This window comes from Salvelinus namaycush, chromosome 18, assembly GCF_016432855.1.
Source record: "Salvelinus namaycush isolate Seneca chromosome 18, SaNama_1.0, whole genome shotgun sequence".
NCBI lineage: Eukaryota > Metazoa > Chordata > Actinopteri > Salmoniformes > Salmonidae > Salvelinus > Salvelinus namaycush.
In genome coordinates, this window is record NC_052324.1 from 35,459,667 (window position 1) to 35,468,815 (window position 9,149).

Genomic DNA, 9,149 nt, shown 5'->3' on the forward strand with positions numbered 1-9,149 from the left:
TAACATTTACATGATTATCCTGCCTGTCAGTGCAGCATGTAATTAATAGGTCCTCAGGTTGAGTCACTGGGAAATGTGAGTTGTGAATATGCACCTCGTAACCTGTAGAGGGAGACATACTACCTTGAAAATACAGGGTGAAGAAAAGCAGCTCATATCTCTCTGAACCAAGAGGATGCCCTTTACAGAATTAGAAAGTTATTTATGTATGCCAAATACACATATATATAAAACAATTATGCTAGTCAGATGGGCGCTATTGAATAATGATTAAGCTGCCTGTTCAGTGGGGCCTCGGATCTCATCGTTGTAATTATTAGTTCAAGAAGAATGGCAAGTTGTGCCAGTCATGGCGTCCCTTAGAGATCTCTCCCATACAATTTGTTAACACATTTTTTTAAATCTACAGTGGATTGAATATTTGAAAATCAAGCTTCCATTTTCCCCCCTTTTTGTTTATTCATCATGCATTTATGGAACTCAAAGTTAATACCCAGCTAGCACAGAACATTCTGAGAACCACATGTTCCTTAGAGCTTGGAGAGAGGGTGATTTTAATATGGTTATTGTATACAACTTTCCCACAACTTTCTGGAAATGGTGAAGGATAGTTGCTTGGCTTTGGTACATTCTCTGCACATTTTAAGGAACTTGACAAAAAAACATTATTATCTTGGTATTTCCCCTACTGGTTTGACATTGGGAATGTTCTCAAATAGATCAGAGAATGTTAAGAAACAACATTCTATCGCAATTTCAGTACTTCATAATGTTTCTTACAGGTTTCCTCATGATTCTATTTAAAGTCATGTTCTCATCTTGTTCTGAGAAAATTAAGAAAACTACATAAAATCCACACACAAATGTTTATGTTCAGAGACTGTTCTAAGAATTTTATTTAAAAACATACATTCTGTTTTCAGCATCAACAAAACTCTATCCTCGATCTTGTGTGTTGGCCTCGCCCACTAATTGGCCACACCTGATCTTAATGAGTGCTTGTTTCCTTTGAAATTCGGTCTGTTTGAATAGACTAAAATGATGTATGAGTTAAAAAAACATGGCATGCTAGCTCTATCCTGGTGGCACAGTGGACTAATTTCATGGATAGAGAACAGACGATCATGGGTTCGAATCTCACTGATGCCGTGCCACAGTAATAAAGAAATGTATTTGTGTGATTTATGCCAAGCAAATTTATTTCCATGTGTCCTATCTGTGCTTGGAGTACAAAACAGTTAATCTAAGCTAGCAGTCTTATTGAAATGTTGTCAGAACATTATTTAATTAACTTCAATTAACCTATAATTTCCATACTCAGAAAGTTAATAAACCTTCCAGGAAAACTTGCAGGGAACCACAGTAAAATGTTCTCAGAACCTACCTGCAACTGTTCTCAGAACCTTAAAAAAAAACATTACGTTTTACCGGTCAGGGAACTTCATTCTGAACCAATGAAATACCTGTGAGATAGCAGCCTTTGTGCACCATACCTGATCAGTTCCACCACCTCTGCAACCTCTTTACTGTCCATCAAAGCCCAGGGATCATCTTCAGATATATATGTGTGTGGAGCTGTTCTACATCCCTCATAACCAGGTGCTTGACTAAGGGTCCATCATAACCAAGGCTTCATAGTCTATGCCCTAAACTCTAAGTAACCTCTAAGTAACCTGAAGTCACCCTCACAGGTTCTGTCACTCTCCTCATCTCCTGCTGGGCCTGTCCCAGACTGTAATCACAGCCAACCACCCACAATAAATATTGGCCAAATAATAATCCTACCCGATTTCCAATGGAATATAAAGGAATATGTAGGATGTGACATGTGGGACTTTTTGCCAAATTCAACATAAAACAACTCCAACCACAGGTCAATTAGATTTTAGAAAGATCTAAGGGCAGGTCTGTTTGTGACAGCCCTTTCACAGTCTCTCCTTCACAACCAGACAACCAACCATTCCACTGCTGTAGTATCCCCAGCATCATTCAGGCTGAGATAACATTCCAGTTCATAAATGGGTCTCGTTGGCATGAAAGCTGCATCTTCTGAGTGCCTGCACCAAGCCATTGTAGAAATGGAAACTGATCACTACACAGCACTGAATACCCTGCCAGTCAAACAGGAAGGATACTGCCCTTGTCGCTGCAGCTTGCCCAGAATGACCAGTTAGCTTTGGAACCCTGTCAGGCTCCAGAACTACAACCACTACTGGGTACTTTGTGTCCTCAACCTGTTAGGACACACTCTTGTCCTGGTCACCTTTAAGACTTTGAATCAACCTTGCACACTTAGTTTCAGTGGGGAAAGTTAGAGCTATACATACACTGAACAAAAATATAAACCCAACATGTAAAGTGTTGGTCCCATATTTCATGAACTGATATAAAAGATCCCAGAAATTTTCCATGCGCACATGGCTTATTTCTCTCAAATGTTGTGCACAAATGTATTTACATCCCAGTTAGTGAACATTTCTCCTTTGCCAACATAATCCATCCACCTGACAGGTGTGGCATATCAAGAAGCTGATTAAACAGCCTGACCTTGGCCTCCTGAGTGGAGCAGTGGTCTAAGGCACTGCATCGCAGTGCTAGCTGTGCCACTAGAGATTCTGGGTTTGAGTCCAGGCTCTGTCGCAGCCGGCCGTGACCGGGAGACCCATGGAGCGGCGCACAATTGGCGCACAAAAGGACTCTCAGACCATGACAAACAAGACTCTCTGGTCTAATGAAACCAAGATTGAACTTGTTGGCCTGAATGCCAAGCGTCACGTTTGGAGGAAACCTAGCACCATCCCTACGGTGAAGCATGGTGGTGGCAGAATCATGCTGTGGGGATGTTTTTCAGAGGCAGGGACTGGGAGACTAGTCAGGATCGAGGGAAAGATGAACAGAACCATATACAGAGAGTTCCTTGATGAAAACCTAAATTGATGAGGGGGAAAAACGATTTAATCCATTTTAGAATAAGGCTGTAACGTAACAAAATATGTAAAAAGTCAAGGGGTCTGAATTATTTCCAAATGCACTGTATGCTACTAGAGTGGCTGACTGTTGTATGGCATGTAGCTTGGTTATTCTACCATGTGCTTGTATCGTGAAAAACATGAACACACATTGAAAAGCTTGTTGGCTTCAGCTATTCATACAAAACAAATGTAACTATGTGAATGAATGTCACCGACAAGTATCTGAAGGTGACTTCTATCACAAAATAAATGATGACCCTACCCTAGAATTCCAGCATAATATCTCATCTACAGTGGAAAGCTATTTGGAATCAGGACAAATCACCAAAAAGTAAGTTGAATTTCTGTGTGAAATTTCCTAAGATACCAACTTTCTATACAGTCGCTAAATTACACAAACAAGTGTCTCCTCCTCCAGGTAGACCCATTGTAGCAGCAATCGACTCTGTGACATCCAACATTTCTAAGTTTGTGGATTATCACATTAAACCGATGGCTGAGAATCTTCCATCTTATGTCAAAGACACTAGTCACATGATCTCATTGATAGAGAGCTTACGAAGGATCCCAGAGGGCACCCTGCTGGCCACTTTTGATGTGGAGAGCTTGTACACTAACATCCCACACACTGGAGGCTTGCATGCGCTGCAACACTCCCTTCAGCAGAGACACTCTACCCTTGCTCCATCATATGATCGCATCTTACAACTTACTAAACTGATATTATCCAATAACTACTTCGTCTTTGATTCAGACCTTTTCCTTCAAATTTGGGGTGTAGCCATGGGCTCTCCCTTTTCCCCCAACTATGTGAACCTGTATATGGGACAATTTGAGGAAGCGCTCCTTTACAAAACAGACACACCCACTACTTTCTAAAATCCTCCTATGGAAGAGATACATAGATGATGTCTTTGTGCTCTGGGAAGGAAGTCAGCAGGAACTAAATTAATTCCAAACTACCTGGAAGTATGGATCATCAAAGAGAATGATGCATTACACACAGACCGCAATACCCTGCTATGTGCGGATAGTATGCATCCCCTTCCCCTCAGGAATGGTCTACCATATAGCCATTAATGCAGGGTTAAACCAATCTGTGGCCACCAGACAGATTTTGACAGCAATGCTAAAGAAATGACAGATACATTCAAAATGAAAGGCTACAAAGACAAAACTGTTGATGCTGCAATGATGAAAATTTCTCAAAAACCAAGTGAGGAATTACTAAAAACTCAACCAAAGAAGAAAAACAACGCAGCCGTCTTTTGCACCAAGTACACCAAGTGGTCGGAGAAAATGAAAGCAATCCTGAAAAAGCACTGGCATATTCTGCAATCAGACAAACAAATTGCACACCTCTTCAAAGAACCCCCACTGGTGGTCTATAAGCGTGGTTGCAATATTGGAGATAGCTTGGTGAGATTTGAACTGCCCTCTGAGCCCACTCAGACACTCTTGACACCCATTCCAAATGGAAACTACAAATGTGGTTCATGCGCACAGTGAAATATCACTATAAAAACATCCTTCTTCAGACACCCACATACAGGTCTGAAAATCCCTGTTAGGGGTATCATCTCATGCAAGACCAAGGGAGTAATCTATCTCATCACCTGTTCATGTGGAAAAGCCTCCGTAGGACAAACGAAAAGACAATTAAAACAACGCATAGCAGAACACCACAGCTCAATCAGGTGTAAGAACATTGTTCATCCAGTAGCAGCTCACTTTGGTGAAGCTAACCATCCTATCTCCTCCCTCATATACACAGGCATTGAGCATGTTGCTCTACCAAGGAGAGGAGGTAACATTGAGATCCTACTACTACAAAGAGAGGCTTACTGGATATCCTTTCTAAAAAATTGACCCCTAGTGGTCTGAATATTGGCCCTTCTTATGAACAATTCTCTCTTTTATGAACATTTCTTACAAATTGATATATTCTTTCTACAGCTTATTAGCGTAAACCCAATATGTTCCCCCTGTTGATGATGCTCATTATGCATTAAGGTTGAACCAAAAGATCACATGTAACACATATAAATGAAATAGGAAACAATTAAATATGTGACATTTAATTAAACAATAATGTATGTTGATGCTAATATTATGTACAATATTCAATTATGTTTCCATATGATAACAATAGCCTAATATATTTAATATGCCATAAACTATTGTTTTTGAAAATGTTCTCTCAATTCATTCTAAATAACTTAATCATTATGACACACCCCTCACTATTGTCATTGGTTGCACTAATTACACTGTTTGTCTACATAACCTGGTTCAAGTATTCATGACATCACCCTGAAGAAGGCACAGTGATGCCGAAACGTTGGTGATTTACCCAATAAATTACTGGGAGTTTAAATATGGAGTGTGCGACACTCTTTATTTTTATAGTTTATAGTTTATTCACCATTAGTCAGCATCTCCACACAAAATCATTTTTCTAGGTGTGCGCCAGCTCATGTTTTTTTATTTGGCTTCAGTTATTCAAACAAAACGTAGTCATTCCAGTGCCACTCAGTCCTAGTTATACCAAGAGACGATTTGACCTCCATCAAATCGTATTATGGCAGCTCTATGGGATTTGAGGAAAAATCCAGGGTGGCCCCAAAGCTAATCTGTGGTGGCCCCCTGACTAAATTGCATGAGTAGGGGCTAAAGACACAAAATCCTTCAAAGATCCTTGGACCCCCATTTCTTATTTTTTTTTCGATGTATGAGCACGCTTGTTCATCTTATACCCAATTACAATAACCACAGCATCAAAACACGTGTAACTGTATGTATTTTTGTGAGCCAGCTACCATGCAGGACTGAACGAGAGCAAATGTGTCTATTAATCAGCTACCAAAAAGTAAAGCTTACATTAATCAAATATTCATAGTTGATATTTCCGTCTATTGTATCTCTATGTTTACTTTTCTATATGTCCTAGATGCATTAAGATATCCTAATGCTGTTTTTGTGTATGTAGGGTAGACAACTGACTACTTGTATTCCAAATGTTAGCAATATCAGAGCTTGTAATATTGGGTTACATGAGTTTGTGGCATTCTGTATTTTTTGAGTTTATGGGGTGTGTCACACTATCGCTACATTTAACCACTTTTACAGAAAGATATTTGTACACAACCATCCATTTAATAAATGGGAGAAATTAGAGATGTGAAAAAACATGCGTGTGCTTTGTTCTACCTCGGGTAGGGGTATCTAACAAATTTGGAGGCCTTGCTACTAGCCTATTTTATGTAATTTGTTAGACTCAAATTAAAGTGATTACATGTATAGAACAGTGATACACAGGGACACTTAAGCAACAATCCGATCCAGAACCACCATCACATAGATCAACTAATTAGTGAAGTAGTTCCTCACACAGCAACCTAAAACTAGTATTAGAGGGAACACAACTTGCTTTCTCCAATCTATGTCAAACAGAAACGGCATGTAAAATGCCACAGGACTATTCTTAGGGGCCCTGACTGGGATTCTCTGGGAACATCCATCCATACAGTAACAGGACTTGACTGGTTGTTTATTAAGTCTGGAACAACAATGTAATGTGTTCCTGCTGCCACTTTGGAGAAGCCGCTTCCCTATTACTGTTGGATAGACAGTAAATTAAACAGTAGGTCTGCCTGGCACACCCACTGCAGTGAGACTCACAGGCCTATTTATTATTCATGCTGTAATCGGAAGGCATCTACCGCCTCTAAATTAATGAGAAAATGTGATCGACCAACTCGGAGGCCACTGCTGTCTCCAGGGACTCTTTGAAATTGAGTTTGAAAGAAAAGGGAAGGGGTAGAAAACACTAACTGCAGCATAGCAAGAGAAATAGACTTGGATGGGAATGCATGGTGGAATGAACTAGGTACATGTGGTTTTAGATTAAGAAAGGTAGGCTTAGTTAGCGGCAGTGAGTGGGAAAGGAAATGGAGCAAAAATATACTTTTTTTCTGCTGCTTTAATGGCACCTGGGCTTAAAGTGGAAAGGGAAAACATTTGGGCACTGTTTGCTTGTCTGTCTAATCCCTTTAGTCGCTTCCTTGGTTCTGCTACTGGAAGCTGAGGGTTATAGCTGAGGGTGATATAAAAAATTAAAAAACTCTTGTAACCTTGTAAGTTTCTCACAAAAGTTTCTGACAGAAACCAAAGGTGAAACAGCTAATTATCAGCCTTGTCCCAAACTGACAGATTCTGCCAGTATGGCTCACAATCTGACATGGTACATTTTGTCAGGAAAAGGAATGTAAAATAATCATATATCTATGGAGAAATCCTATGATTGAGGTTTGGAACAATGGAAAACCATATGATTGAGGTCTGGACCAATGGAGAATGAATTTGGTCCTCTGGTTCACAAGTGTGAATTGAGCTGTGGTTGGTCCTCCACCAGTCTCATTATCAGCTAATAGTCACTCAGTCTCTGATGTGTGTTACCTTAGCTACACAGCGCGTGTGTATATTTCTGTGTGTGAGCGAGTGTCTACTCTGCCTTTTCTAAGGAAGTAATATTTCCATTCTCTACCACTGTTAAAGGTTTCATGCTGCCTCTAATATTTCCATTCTCTACTGCTGTTAAAGGTTCCATGCTGCCTCTAATATTTCCATTCTCTACCACTGTTAAAGGTTCCATGCTGCCTCTAATATTTCCATTATCTACCACTGTTAAAGGTTCCATGCTGCCTCTGATATTTCCATTCTCTACCACTGTTAAAGGTTCCATGCTGCCTCTGATATTTCCATTCTCTACCACTGTTAAAGGTTTCATGCTGCCTCTAATATTTCCATAATCTACTGCTGGTAAAGGTTCCATGCTGCCTCTAATATTTCCATTCTCTACCACTGTTAAAGGTTCCATGCTGCCTCTAATATTTCCATTATCTACCACTGTTAAAGGTTCCATGCTGCCTCTAATATTTCCATTATCTACCACTGTTAAAGGTTCCATGCTGCCTCTAATATTTCCATAATCTACCTCTGTAAAATGTTCCATGCTGCCTCTATCCTATTCTCTTCTCCTTCGCTGTTGTTATTTTCTTCAAAATGGTCTCCCTCGCTGTTATGTTCTTCTCCTGAATATGGCACTACCTCTTCCTGAGTACATGTTTGTCCTCTTTCTTATTCCACCCACCCACGGCTCTGGCCGTGAGGCCCTGGCCCCCAACACAGTGTTAGGCCAAAGATCTGAACTCCTGCCAGCGCTAGACTGGACTCAAGCTGTAGTGTTGGTATTTTATTAGGATCCCCCATTAGCTGTTGAGAAAGCAGCAGCTGCTCTTCCTGGGTTCCACACAAAACATGAAACATGACATAATACAGAACATTAATAGACAATATCAGCTCAAGGACAGAACTACATCAATTTAAAAAAGGCACACGTAGCCTACATATCAATACATACACACAAACTATCTAGGTGAAATAGGGGAGAGGCGTTGGGCCGTGAGATGTTGCATTGTCTGTTTTTTGAAACCAGGTTTGCTGTTCATTTGAGCAATATGAGATGGAAGGGAGTTCCATTAAATAATGGCTCAATATAATGCTGTACGCTTTCTTGAATTTGGGGACTGTGAAAAGACTCCTGGTGGCATGTCTGGTGGGGGTAAGGGTGTGTGTCAGAGTTGTGAGTAAGTTGAATATGCAAACATTTTGGAATTTTCAACACAATGTTTCTTCTACAAAGATGAAGTGATGCAGTCAGTCTCTCCTCAACTCTTAGCCAAGAGAGACTGGCATGCATAGTATTCATTTTAGCCCTCTGATTACAATTAAGAGCAAAACGTGCCGCTCTGTTCTGGGCCAGCTGCAGCTTAACTAGGTCTTTCCTTTCAGCTTTTGGCCACATTACTGGACAATAATCAAGATAAGACAAAACTAGAGTCTGCAGGACTTGCTTTTTGGAGTGTGGTGTCAAATACAGTCGTATGAAAAAGTTTGGGCACCCCTGACAATTTCCATGATTTCCATTTATAAATAATTGGGTGTTTGGATCAGCAATTTCATTTTGATCTATCAAATAACTGATGGACACAGTAATATTTCAGTAGTGAAATTAGGTTTATTGGATTAACAGAAAATGTGCAATATGCATCAAAACAAAATTAGACAGGTGCATACATTTGGGCACCCCAATAGAAAAAAATCACATCAATATTT